This window comes from Eschrichtius robustus, chromosome 18 (genome assembly GCF_028021215.1).
Source record: "Eschrichtius robustus isolate mEscRob2 chromosome 18, mEscRob2.pri, whole genome shotgun sequence".
Lineage (NCBI taxonomy): Eukaryota > Metazoa > Chordata > Mammalia > Artiodactyla > Eschrichtiidae > Eschrichtius > Eschrichtius robustus.
The window spans coordinates 24,236,147-24,250,097 of NC_090841.1; the positions used below are offsets into that span (position 1 = coordinate 24,236,147).

The 13,951-nt window shown below is 40.6% G+C and overlaps 2 pseudogenes; both read left to right on the forward strand.

The window, feature by feature from the left end:
• The first annotated feature begins 5,614 nt into the window (after positions 1-5,614).
• On the forward strand, positions 5,615-5,883 carry LOC137752073 (dynein light chain 1, cytoplasmic-like; annotated as a pseudogene).
• Positions 5,884-11,810: 5,927 nt separating this feature from the next.
• LOC137751841 (adenylyltransferase and sulfurtransferase MOCS3-like) lies at positions 11,811-12,792 on the forward strand (annotated as a pseudogene).
• The last annotated feature ends 1,159 nt before the right edge of the window (positions 12,793-13,951 follow it).

A 13,951-nucleotide genomic window follows, 5' to 3' on the forward strand; every position in this document is an offset into this window, starting at 1 on the left:
GGAGTAAGAAAACTTTTTCTGGAAAGGGCTAAGTAAATTATTTTTTTAGTCTTGGCAAGCCTATGGTCTCTGTGCAACTCGTTATCTGGCACTGTAGTATGAAAGCAGTCATAAACAATAAATGAATAGGTGTGGCTGTGTCCCAATAAAACTTTATTGACAAAAACAGATCCAAGGCTAGATTTGGCCCAAGCCTATAATTGACCAGCCTGAAAAAGATGAGCCCAGAGACGATATGTGTGTGAGACAGAGAAGAATGGAGACAGACAAAGAGGGGACACAAACAACAAAAATTAGGAATGAAAAAAGTGACATCAAGGCTTGCACAAGCCTCTTAGAGAGTCTCATCCACCAGAGGGCAGACAGCAGAAGCAAGAAGAACTACAATCCCGCAGCCTGTGGAACAAAAACCACTTTCACAGAAAAATAGACAAAATGAAAAGGCAGAGGACATGTACCAGATGAAGGAACAAGATAAAACCCCAGAAAAACAACTAAATGAAGTAGAGATAGGCAACCTTCCAGAAAAAGAATTCAGAATAATGATAGTGAAGATGATCCAGGACCTCGGAAAAAAATTGGAGGTAAAGATCAAGAAGATGCAAGAAATGTTTAACAAAGATCTAGAAGAATTAAGGAACAAACAGAGATGAACAGTACAATAACTGAAATGAAAAATACACTAGAAGGAATCAATAGCAGAATAACTGAGGCAGAAGAACGAATAAGTGAACTGGAAGACAGAATGGTGGAATTCACTGCTGCAGAAGAGAATAAAGAATGAAAAGAAATGAAGACAGCCTAAGAGACCTCTGGGACAACATTAAACACACATACATTCGCATTATAAGGGTCCCAGAAGGAGAAGAGAGAGAGAAAAGACCCAAGAAAATATTTGAAGAGATTATAGTCAGAAACTTCCCTAACTTGGGGAAGGAAACAGACACCCAAGTTCAGGAAGCACAGAGTCCCAGGCAGGATAAACCCAAGGAGAAACACGCCAAGACACATGGTAATCAAATTGACAAAAATTAAAGACAAAGAAAAATTATTAAAAGCAACAAGGGAGGGCTCCCCTGGTGGCGAAGTGGTTAAGAAACTGCCTGCCAGTGCAGGGGACACAGTTTTGAGCCTTGGTCTGGGAAGATCCCACATGCAGCGGAGTAATTAAGCCTGTGCACCACAACTACTGAGCCCACGGGCCACAACTATTTTAGCGTGCATGCCTAGAGTCTATCCTCTGCAACAAGAGAAGCCAGCGCAATAGGAAGCGTGCAAACCACAATGAACAGTATCACCTAGTCACCGCAACTAGAGAAAGCCCACATGCAGCAACGAAGACCCAATGCAGCCAAAAATTAATTAACTAATTAATTAATTAATTAATTATTTTTAAAAAAGCAACAGGGGAAAAACGACAGATAACATATAAGGGAACTCCCAAAAGGTTAAAAGCTGATTTCTCAGCAGAAACTCTACAAGCCATAAGGCAGTGGCACATTATATTTAAAGTGATGAAAGGGAAGAACCTACAACCAAGATTAATCTACCCGGCAAGGATCTCATTCACATTCGATGGAGAAATCAAAAGCTTTACAGACAAGCAAAAGCTAAGAGAATTCAGCACGACCAAAGCAGCTCTACAACAAATGCTAAAGGAACTTCTCTAAGTGGGAAACACAAGAGAAGAAAAGGACCTACAAAAACAAACCCAAAACAACTAAGAAAATGGTAACAGGAACATACATATCAATAATTACCTTAAATGTGAATGGATTAAATGCTCCAACCAAAAGACACAGGATTGCTGAATGGATACAAAAACAACACCCACATATATGCTGTCTACAAAATACCCACTTCAGACCCAGGGACACATACACACTGAAAGTTAGGGGATGTAAAAAGATATTCCACGCAAATGGAAATCAAAAGAAAGCTGGAGTAGCAATACTCATATCAGATAAAACAGACTTTAAAATAAAGAATGTAACAAGAGACAAGGAAGGACACTACATAATGATCAAGGGATCGATCCAAGAAGAAGATCTAACAATTATAAATATATATGCACCCAACATAGCAGCACCTCAATACATAAGGCAAATGCTAAAAGCTACAAATGAGGAAAGCGACAGTAACACAATAATAGTAGGGGACTTCAACACCTCACTTACACCAATGGACAGATCATCCAGAAACAAAATTCATAAGGAAACACAAGCTTTAAATGACACAATAGACCAGATAGATTTAATTGATATTTATAGGACATTCCATCCAAACACAGCAGATTATACTTTCTTCTCAAGTGCACATGGAACATTCTCGAAGATAGATCACATCTTGGGTAACAAATCAAGCCTCAGTAAATTTAACAAAATTGAAATCATATCAAGCAACTTTTATGACCACAACACTATGGGATTAGAAATCAATTACAGGGAAAAAAACCACAAACACATGGAGGCTAAACAATACATTACTAAATAACCAAGAGATCACTGAAGAAATCAGAGGAAATCAAAAATACCTAGAGACAAATGACAATGAAAACACGACAATCCAAAACCTATGGGATGCAGCAAAAGCAGTTCTAAGGGGGAAGTTTATAGCAATACGATCCCTCTTCAAGAAACAATAAAAATCTCAAATAAACAATCTAACCTTACACCTAAAGGAACTAGAGAAAGAAGAACAAACAATCCCCAATGTTAGTATAAAGAAAGAAGTCATAAAGATCAGAGCAGAAATAAATGAAATACAAACAAAGAAAACAATAGCAAAGATCAATAAAACTAAAAGCTGGTTCTTTGAAAATATAAACAAAATTGATAATCCGTTAACCAGACTCATCAAGAAAAAGAGGGAGAGGACTCAAATCAATAAAATTTGAAGTGAAAAAGGAGAAGTTACAACATACCACCACAGAAATACAAAGCGTCATAAGAGACTACTACAAGCAAATCTATGCCAATAAAATGGACAACCACTATTATTCAACATAGTTTTGGAAGTTCTAGCCATGAAAAGAAGACAAATTGGAAAAGAAGAAATAAAATTGTCACTGTTTGAAGACAGATGTCACCAGAAAACTACCAGAACCAATCAATGAATTTGGTAAAGTTGCAGGATACAAAATTAATGCACAGAAATCTCTTGCATTCATATACACTAACAACGAAAGATCAGAAAGAGAAATTAAGGAAACAATCCCATTCACCACTGTAACAAAAAGAAAAAAATACGTAGGAATAAACCTACCTAATGAAGGTAAAAGACCTGTACTCAGAAAACTATAAGACACTGATGAAAAAAATCAAAGATGACACAAACAGATGGAGAGATAGACCATGTTCTTGGATTGGAAGAATCAATATTGTGAAAATGACTATACTACTCAAAGCAATCTACAGATTCAATGCAATCCCTATCAAATTACCAACGGCATTTTTTACAGAACTAGAACAAAAAGTCTTGTGGAGACACAAAAGATCCCAAATAGCCAAAGCAATCTTGAGGAAAAAAATGGAGCTGGAGGAATCAGGCCCCCTGACTTCCGACTACACTACAAAGCTACAGTAATCAAGACCATATGGTACTGGCACAAAAACAGAAATTTAGATCAATGGAACAGGATACGAAGCCCAGAGATAAACCCACGCACCTATGGTCAACTAATCTATGACAAAGGAGGCAAGGATATACAATGGAGAAAAGACAGTCTCTTCAATAAGTGGTGCTGGGAAAACTGGACAGCTACATGGAAAAGAATGAAATTAGAACACTCCCTAACACCATACACAAAAATAAACTCAAAATAGATTAAAGACCTAAATGTAAGACCGGATGCTATAAAACTCTTAGAGGAAAACACAGGAAGAACACTCTTTGACATAAATCAAAGCAAGATCTTTTTTTGATCCACCTCCTAGATAATGGAAATAAAAACAAAAATAAACAAATGGGACCTAATGAAACTTCAAAGCTTTTGCACAGCAAAGGAATCTATAAACAAGATAAAAAGACGACCCTCAGAATGGGAGAAAATATTTGCAAACGAATCAATGGACAAAGGATTAATCTCCAAAATATAAAAACAGCTCATGCAGCTCAATATTAAAAAAACAAAGAACCCAATCCAAAAATGGGCAGAAGACCTAAGTAGACATTTCTCCAAAGAAGACATACAGATAGCCAAGAGGCACATGAAAAGATGCTCAACATCACTGATTATTAGAGAAATGCAAATCAAAACTACAATGAGGTTATCACCTCACACTGGTTAGAATGGGCATCTTCAGAAAATCTACAAACAATAAGTGCTGGAAAGGATGTGGAGAAAAGGGAACCCTCTTGCACTGTTGGTGGGAATGTAAATTGATACAGCCACTATGGAGAACAGTATGGAGGTTCCTTAAAAAACTAAAAATATAATTACCATATGACCCAGCAATCCCACTACTGGGCATATACCCAGAGAAAACCATAATTCAAAAAGACACATGCACCCCAATGTTCATTGCAGCACTATTTACAATAGCCAGGTCATGGAAGCAACCTAAATGCCCATCGACAGACAAATGGATAAAGATGTGGTACATATATACAATGGAATATTACTCAGCCCTTAAAAAGGAACGAAATTGGGTCATTTGTAGAGATGTGGATGGACCTAGAGACTGTCATACAGAGTGAAGTAAGTCAGAAAGAGAAAAACAAATATTGTATATTAACACATATATGTGGAATCTTGAAAAATGGTACAGATGAACTGGACTGCAAGGCAGAAATAGAGACACAGATGTAGAGAACAAACGTATGGACACCAAGGGGGGAAAGCGGGGTTGGGGGGGGGGGTTGGTGGTGGGATGAAATGGGAGATTGGGATTGACATACATACACTAATATGTATAAAATAGGTAACTAATAAGAACCTGCTGTATAAAAAATAAACAAAATAAAGTTAAAAAAATGAAAAATATTAAAGAAAAAGGAAAAGGTGACATCATTACAGGTCCTATATTGGAAAAATCATAAGAGCTTATTATGAGCAACTTTAAGCCAATTAATTAAAAAATTTAGATGAAATGTACCCTAAGGAAAGCTCAACTTACCAAATCCAAAAATAAACTCCAAATAGTTCTATTTCTATTACAGGAATAAGCCCATAATCTAAAGCTTTCCCTCAGTGAGAATCTTAAATCCAGAAGAATTCACCAGTCCCTTCCATCAAATATTTGCCAATTAAAAATTGTCACTTGCCATCTGCCTCTACAAGGATGAAGTCTCTGGCCACTGACCTTCAACACACTCTGAAAGGAGTTTAGGGTAGAGATCAGGAATGAGGCACTCTGTGCTCTGAGAAAAACTGGCAGAACAGGCCTTCAGATAAATATTTCTCAGAAGAAGACTTTATGAACCAGAAGTGAGTTCTCACCAGACATCACGCCTTCTGGCATCTTGATCTTGGACTTTCCAGCCTCCAGAACAGTGAAAAATAAGTATTTGTTGTTTAAAATACCCCATCTGGCTGCTCCCAACAGGTCTGAGCCTCACCAGCCCCTCCCCCAGGAGACCATTGCAGTCAGCCAGCCCCTGCTTCTTGGTAACCATGTGTGACCAAAAGGCCGTGATCAAAAATGCCAATATGTCAGAGGAGATGCAACAGGACTTGCTGGAGTGTGCTACTCAGGCACTGGAGAAATATAATATAGAGAAGCACATTGCGGCCCATATCAAGAAGGAGTTTGACAAGAAGTACAACCCCACCTGGCACTGCATTGTGGGGAGGAACTTCGGTAATTATGTGACACATGAAACCAAAGACTTCATCTACTTCTACCTGGGCCAAGGGCCATTCTCCTGTTCAAATCTGGTTAAAAGCATGGACTGTGCCACATACCCTGTGATCCATCACAAGAACTGCAGCCTAAATTCCAAATACCAGAGACTGAAATCTTCAGCCTTGCCTAAGGGAACACCTCGATCTTTATAGTGTTGTTTTGTACAGGGCATTCTCTGTACTAGTTTGTTGTGGTTAGAAAGCAATTAGCAAAACAGCTTACATTTGTATTTATTTTCTATTCCATACCTCTCTGCCCCATGTTTCTTCTCTTCAGAATCCACTCCTTTAAAGAAATAAATCTGTTAGAGAAATGTGCATTAATTATGATTTGTCCAAATAATCTATAATAATAATAATCTAGGGTTGAAGATGGCCTATTATTTGATCTTGGGTAGGTTGGTGGGGGTGATTCCTTGAAGTTTCTGTGCGATATAATAGACTAGCCTATTCAATACTCTTGAGTTTCATTCTTGCCCATCCTGCTACTGTTGTGCATGGAAGAATACTACTTAGAAGTGCATGTTGAGAAATGCATGGCAGAGAAACTACTGGATTAACTCTTACTCCTAATCTGATAAATACTTTCCTTAAGTGCTCATTTTGTTAAAAGATACTGATTTAGAGTGTTCTGGACCTTAGTCCTCAATTGGTGATGAACGTGTAGTAGAACTCCCTTAAACCTTCTATGGCTGTAAAATGGAAATAAGCTGATAAGAAAGTTGGGCTACTGAGAAATTTGTTGGGCTCTAGACTATGTCCCCTCCTCTGCCTTGGCCAAAGTATACTCTAAAGATTAAAGGCGGTCTTAAAAGGGAAAAAGCTGCCTGCATACTCTATTAGAATCACATGGAAGGCTGGTGCACACGAGACCTTCTGTGCACCACTTCCCTGGTGGTGCAGTGGTTAAGAGTCCGCCTGCCAATGCAGGGGACACAGGTTCGAGCTCTGGTCTGGGAAGATCCCACATGCCGCAGAGTAACTAAGCCCATGCACCACAACTACTGAAGCCTGCATGCCTAGAGCCCGTGCTTGGAAACAAGAGAAGCCACTGCAATGAGAAGCCTCCACAATGAGAGGCCTGCGCATCGCAACAAAGAGTAGCCCCCGCTCACCGAAACTAGAGAGGGCCCACACACAGCAATGAAGACCCAACGCAGCTAAAAATAAATAAATAAAAGTAAAAAAAAAAAAAAAAGTCACAAGAAACTCATTTAAAAAAAAAAAGTCTGCAGGAATTTACACTTAAAAAAATAAAATAAAATACCCAGTCTATGGTATTTTTGTTATAGCAGCCTAAATGGAATAAGACAGCAGATATAAGAAGTCAGTTAAAGATTAATTCAAGAATGCAAAACAAAACATCCCATACAGGAGAGGAGGGAACAAGACAGCAGTGTAGAAGGACATGAGCTCACCTCTTCTTACAAAAACACCAAAATCACAACTAACTCCTGAACAATCATGGACCAAAAAACGCTGGAACCTACCAAAAAAGATATCCTACGTCCAAAGTCAAAGAAGGCGCCACAACAAGACAGTAGGAGGAGCGTGATTGTGATAAAATCAAATCCCATACCCACTGGGTGGGTGACCCACAAACTGGAAAATAACTATATCACAGAAGTTCTCCCACAGAAGTGAAAGTTCTGAGTCCCATGTCAGGCTCCCTAGCCTGGGGGTCTGGCAACAGGAGGAGGAGCCCCCAAAGAATCTGGCTTTGAGGCCAGTGGGGTTTGATCGCAGGAATTCCACAGGACTGGAGGAAACGAAAACTCCACTCTTAGAGGGTGCACAGAAGGTCTCGTGTGCACCAGGACCCAGGAAATAAAGAAGTGACCTCATTAAAGCCTGGGCCAGACCTACATGCTGGTATTGAAGGGTGATTTTTCAATCTCCACAAATCAGTTAATGTGATACACCACATCAACAAATTGAAGAATAAAAACCATATGATCATCTCAATACATGCAGAAAAAGCTTTTGACAAAATTCAACACCCATTTATGACAAAAACTCTCCAGAAAGTGGGCACAGAGGGAACATACCTCCACATAATAATGGTAATATATGACAAACCCACAGCTAACATCATACTCAATGGTGAAAAGCTGAAAGCATTTCCTCTAAGATCAGGAACAAGACAAGGATGTCCACTTTCACCACTTCTATTAGAAATAGTTTTGAAAGTCCTAGCCACAGCAATCAGAGAAGAAAAAGAAATAAAAGTAACCCAAATTGGAAAAGAAGTAGTAAAATTGTCACTGCTTGCAGATGACATCATACTATACATAAAAAATCCTAAAAATGCTACCAGAAAACTACTACAGCTCATCAATGAATTTGGTAAAGTTTCAGAATACAAAATTAATACACAGAAATCTGCTGCATATCTATACACTAACAATGAAAGATTTAAAGAGAAATTAAAGAAACAATCCCACTTACCATCACATCAAAAAGAATAAAATATCTTGGAATAAACCTACCTAAGGAGGCAAAAGACCTGTACTCTGAAAACTATAAGACGCTAATGAAAGAAATCAAAGATGACACAAACAGACGGAAAGATATACTGTGTTCTTGGACTGGAAGAATCAATACAGTCAAAATGACTATACTACCCAAGGCAATCTACTGATTCAATGTAATCCCTATCAAATTACCAATGGCATTTTTCACAGAACTAGAACAAAAAATCTTAAAATTTGTATGGAGACACAAAAGACCCCAAATAGCCAAAACAATCTCGAGAAAGAAAAACGGAGCTGGAGGAATCAGGCTCCCTGACTTCTGACTATACTACAAAGCTACAGTCATCAAGACAGTATGGTACTGGCACAAAAACAGAAATATAGATCAATGGAACAGGATAGAAAGCCCAGAAATAAACCCACACACCAATGGTCAATTAATCTATGACAAAGGAAGCAAGACTACACAATGGAGAAAAGACACTCTCTTCAATAAATGGAGCTGGGAAAACGGGACAGCTACATGTAAAAGAATGAAATTAGAACATTCTCTATCACCATACACAAAAATAAACGCAAAATGGATTAAAGATCTGAATGTAAGATCTGATACTATCAAACTCTTAGAGGAAACCATAGGTAGAACACTCTTTGACATAAATTGCAGAAATATCTTTTGGGATCCATCTCCTAGAGTAATGGAAATAAAAACAAAAATAAACAAATGGGACCTAATTAAACTCAAAAGCTTTTGCACAACAAAGGAAACCATAAACAAAACAAAAAAACAACTCACAGAATGGGCAAAAATATTTGCAAACTATGGGACCGACAAGGGATTAATCTCCAAAATCTACAAACAGCTCATGCAGGCCAATATCAAAACAACACAAACAACTCAATAAAAAAAATGGGCAGAAGACTTAAATAGACATTTCTCCAAAGAAGGCATACAGATGGTCAAGCGGCACATGAAAAGATGCTCAACATTGCTAATTATTAGAGAAATGCAAATCAAAACTACAATGAGATATCACTTCACACCAGCCAGTATGGCTATCATCAAAAAATCCACAAACAGTAAATGCCAGGGAGGGTGTGAGATAAAAGGAACCCTCCTACACTGTTGGTGGGAATGTAAATTGGTATAGCCACTTTGTAGAGCAGTATGGAGGTTCCTTAAAAAACTAAAAATAAACCTACCATATGATCCTGCAATCCCACTCTTGGGCATATATCTGGAGAAAAACATGGTCCAAGAGGATACATGCACCCCAGTGTTCATTACAGCACTGTTTACAATAGCCAAGACATGGAAGCAACCTAAATGTCTATCGACAGAGGAATGGATAAAGAAGATATAGTACATATATGCAATGGAATATTACTCAGCCATTAAAAAGAATGAAATAATGCCACTTGCAGCAACATGGATGAACCTAGAAATTGTCATACTGAGTGAAGTAAGTCAGACAAAGACAAGTATCGTATGCTATTGCCTATATGCAGAATCTAAAAAATGATATAAATGAACTCATTTACAAAACAGAAACAGACTCACAGATTTAGAGAACGAACTTAGGTTACCGGGGGAAGGGTCGGGGGGAGGAATAGTTAAGGAGTTTGGGATTGACATGTACACACTGCTATATTTAAAATGGATAACCAACAAGGACCTACTGTATAGCATAGGGAACTCTGCTCAATATTATGTAACAACCTAAATGGGAAAAGAATTTGAAAAACAATAGATACATGTATATGTATAACTGAATCACTTTGCTGTACACCTGAAACTAACACAACATTGTTAATCACCTATACTCCAATATAAAATAAAAAGTTGAAAAAAAAATTCAATGAGATATCACCTCACACCAGTCAGAGTGTCCATCATCAAAAAATCTACAAACAATAAATGCTGGAGCGGGTGTGGAGAAAAGGGAACCCTCCTACACTGTTGGTGGGAATGTAAATTGATACAGCCACTATGGAGAACAGTACAGAGGTTCCTTAAAAAACTAAAAATAGAATTACCATATGACCCAGCAATCCCACTACTGGGCATATACCCAAAGAAAACCATGGTTCAAAAGGATACACGCACCCCAATGCTCATTGCAGCACTGTTTACGACAGCCAAGAAATGGAAGCAATGTAAATATCCATCAGCAGATGAATGGATAAAGAAGATGTGGTACATATATACAATGGAATATTACTCAAACATTAAAAAGAATGAAATAATGCCATTTGCAGCAACAATGGATGGACGTGGAGATTATCATACTGAGTGAAGTAAGTCAGACAAGACAAGACAAATATCATATGATATTGCTTTTATGAGGAATCTTTAAAAATACAAAAGCAAAATAACTAAGATCTTCTTAATTGCTTTTTGCTGTGATCTAACAGAACCCCAGTCTTGTTTGTGGCAGCAGTGGGCCCAGGTGAAAATGATCAATTCCCTGAACACTCCTGTATCTAAGAGTCAACATAGTTCTGGCCAATGAGATATAAGAAGTCTACTGAATGGGACTTCTGAGAGAAATACCTTGTGTAAGTTTGTGATAAGAAGATTGTAAACTGGGAAGAAAAATCCCATATGGAAAAGTTGTTTTTATGGTGAACTTATTCTATGAGCCCAATTTCTTGCATCTTCTCATACCTAGAAAAGCACTAAAATCATTACGGAGACATCTGCATCTCGCCACTAGCAGCAGCCTTCTGCCAAAACGTGTGCTTGATTGCACTGTATCCCCTAAAATCACATATATACTGACTTCTCCCCTTACCTCTTTGGAGCAGGTCCTCAGAGCTATCTGATAGGCTGTCTCCCAAGCTACAGTCCTCATTTTGCCCCAAATAAAACTTAACTCACAATTCTCCCATTGTGCACTTTTTTAAGTCAACATATTTAAGGAATAAATTACATCATACTGACAAATTCTGTAGAGTATTAAAAGAGGGACTATTTCCCAGCTCATTCAACGAGGAAAGCACAAAACTTGCCAAGGATATTAAATAAAGGAAAATTAGAGGTCCGTCTCTCACATTTACATATATTCAAACGTTTTATGCAAAATTCTAGCAAACCAAATCTAATAACATACAGAAAGTTTAACACATCATGACCGATTTGGGTTTAAGAAAGAAAAAAAAAGCAAGTTTGATTAAACATTCAAAAATCAACGTATTGACCATTTCCAAAACAGGCAGTCATGGCTGCCAGGGAGGAGGTACTCACCTTCCAGGCTGAAGCATAAGGAGGGGCTGAATTTCCTAAAGCACAGGCTGGTGGAGGCTCTTTGGGCTGAGCAGGAGCTGGAGCTGCAGCTGCAGCACGAGCAGGAGCCAGAGCCTGCGCCAGACCCTGCGCTGGAGCCTGTAGCCAGGGCGATAATATCCGCTTCTGGTGTTGCGGCTGCCCGGGAACTTCTCCGAATTGAGACTCCGCGCTCGGCCAGCAGCTAGTGCTGCCTGTGCTGAGCATGCGCGGACGGCTGGGTTTGGGAGCGTAACGTGCGTCGTGAGCAACGATGCGCTGAGCTACCCATAGCACCTGGCAACTTCTGGCGTGGCGTTCCTCCGCTTAAGCGACTGCCTCTTGTTTGGAGATGAGCAACTTGGCCCGCTGAGGGCTGCACCACGAGGCCTTTTCTGCGGCCACCTCTCCTCGGCCTCGAGTGCGTGCCCTACTCCACGCCCTTATACGCCACTGCTCGGATCACGTGCTCACTCGCCACCTGGTTAATGACACATCATGCTGGCCAGCCGGCCTCTCGTGTTGGCCAGTGCCTTTGCTTACAGGCCCAAATCCCAGCCTTTTACTACGACGATAGCAGGCCTTGCTATCCCTGCATCTTCCCTCAGCTGCCTCTGACAGAGGCAGTAACCACATGCGTGGATGGCGGGATGCTCAGCGTCTGGTGTTGTAACCATAATCCGGATGCTGGGCTGCCTGCAGACCGTAGAAGTGCTGAGGATCACTGCCGTCTGGGCCCTCTCACAGTGGCAGCCTGCCGCTCTGGGATGCCTTCAGAAGCATTTCCACAGAATTCAGCAGCTGAGCAGCAGGGCCAACTGTGCAGCTGGCGAGGAGCAGCCCACTGTGGCTAATCTGCAGAACTACGAAGCAAGCCTTCTGTGGCTCCGAAACCACCAGAAAGTTCTGCTCCCTGCACTTGCTGAGCCCAGGGGAGCAGGCTTCTGTCACCGACTCTAAATGACTTCTGGATTCTGGGGCACCCCACCTGTGGCTGAACTTCACACTTCAAAGTATGTGTTGTTTGCCTCTTGCACTACGCATCCCTTTGAAACGTTTGTAATCGAGGGATGCAGAAGAGCTGGAAGATCCTAGAAGTAATCCAGGAAGGGATTCGCATGGGAAGTGGCCCCTCTCTCTTCATTTACGTGACTTGAAAACTGGGCAGTGACTCACAGAAATCCATGAAATATCTTGCAGAAGGTTGATGATGCTGACTCCCAATTACTTGACTACCAATCTATCAGAAGAATGTCCACGAGCTAATCACGCCCTCTTTGAACATTACTATAAAACTTCTCACTACCCCCTCCAGGCTGGGACACAGAGTTTTGAAGGCAAAAGCCTGCTGTGGCCCACCTTGCCTGGCAAAGAATAAAGCTATTCTTTTCTACTTCACCCCAAACTCTATCTCTGAGAATTCATTCAGTGTCAGGGTACAGAGGCCAGATTGGGCTTAATTCCCTTCCTGTTTTGAAGATATAACAGAACTCTTATTACGGCTTGTCCCAAAAAGTTATCTGAATACGTGACAGAGCTGGAGGGGAGAATTAAAAAAACAGCAATGTATTTTACCACATTAACATAATAAAAGACAAAATATGATCATCTAAACAGATGCAGAAATGTAACATCCTTTCATAAAAAATAAATCTCTTTGTTAACAAAGAATAGAAGGGAATTTTTTCATGTATTAAAGACTATCTATCCAGGAGGAGGAGCTTCAAGATGGCAGAAGAGTAAGACATGGAGATCACCTTCCTCCCCACAAATACATCAGAAATACATCTACACGTGGAACAACTGCTACAGAACACCTAATGAATGCTGACAGAAGACCTCAGACTTCCCAAAAGGCAAGAAACTCCCCACGTACCTGGGTAGGGCAAAAGAAAAAAGAAAAAACAGAGACAAAAGAAAAGGGATGGGACCTGCACCAGTGGGAGGGAGCTGTGAAGGAGGAAAGGTTTCCACACCCTAGGAAGTCCCTTCACGGGCGGAGGCTGCGGGTGGCGGAGGGGGGAAGCTTCGGAGCCACGGAGGAGAGCACAGCCACAGGGGTGCGGAGGGCACAGCGGAGAGATTCCCGCACAGAGGATCAGTGCCAACCAGCACTCACCAGCCCGAGAGGCTTGTCTGCTCACCCGCTGGGGCGGGCAGGGGCTGGGAGCTGAGGCTCGGGCTTTGGTCGGATCGCAGGGAGAGGACTGGGGTTGGCGGCGTGAACACAGCCTGAAGGGGGCTAGTGCACCACAGCTGGCCGGGAGGGAGTCTGGGAAAAGGTCTGGAGCTGCCGAACAGGCAAGAGACTTTTTCTTGCCTCTGCTTCCTGGTGCGGGAGGAGAAGGGATTCAGAGCACCGCTTAA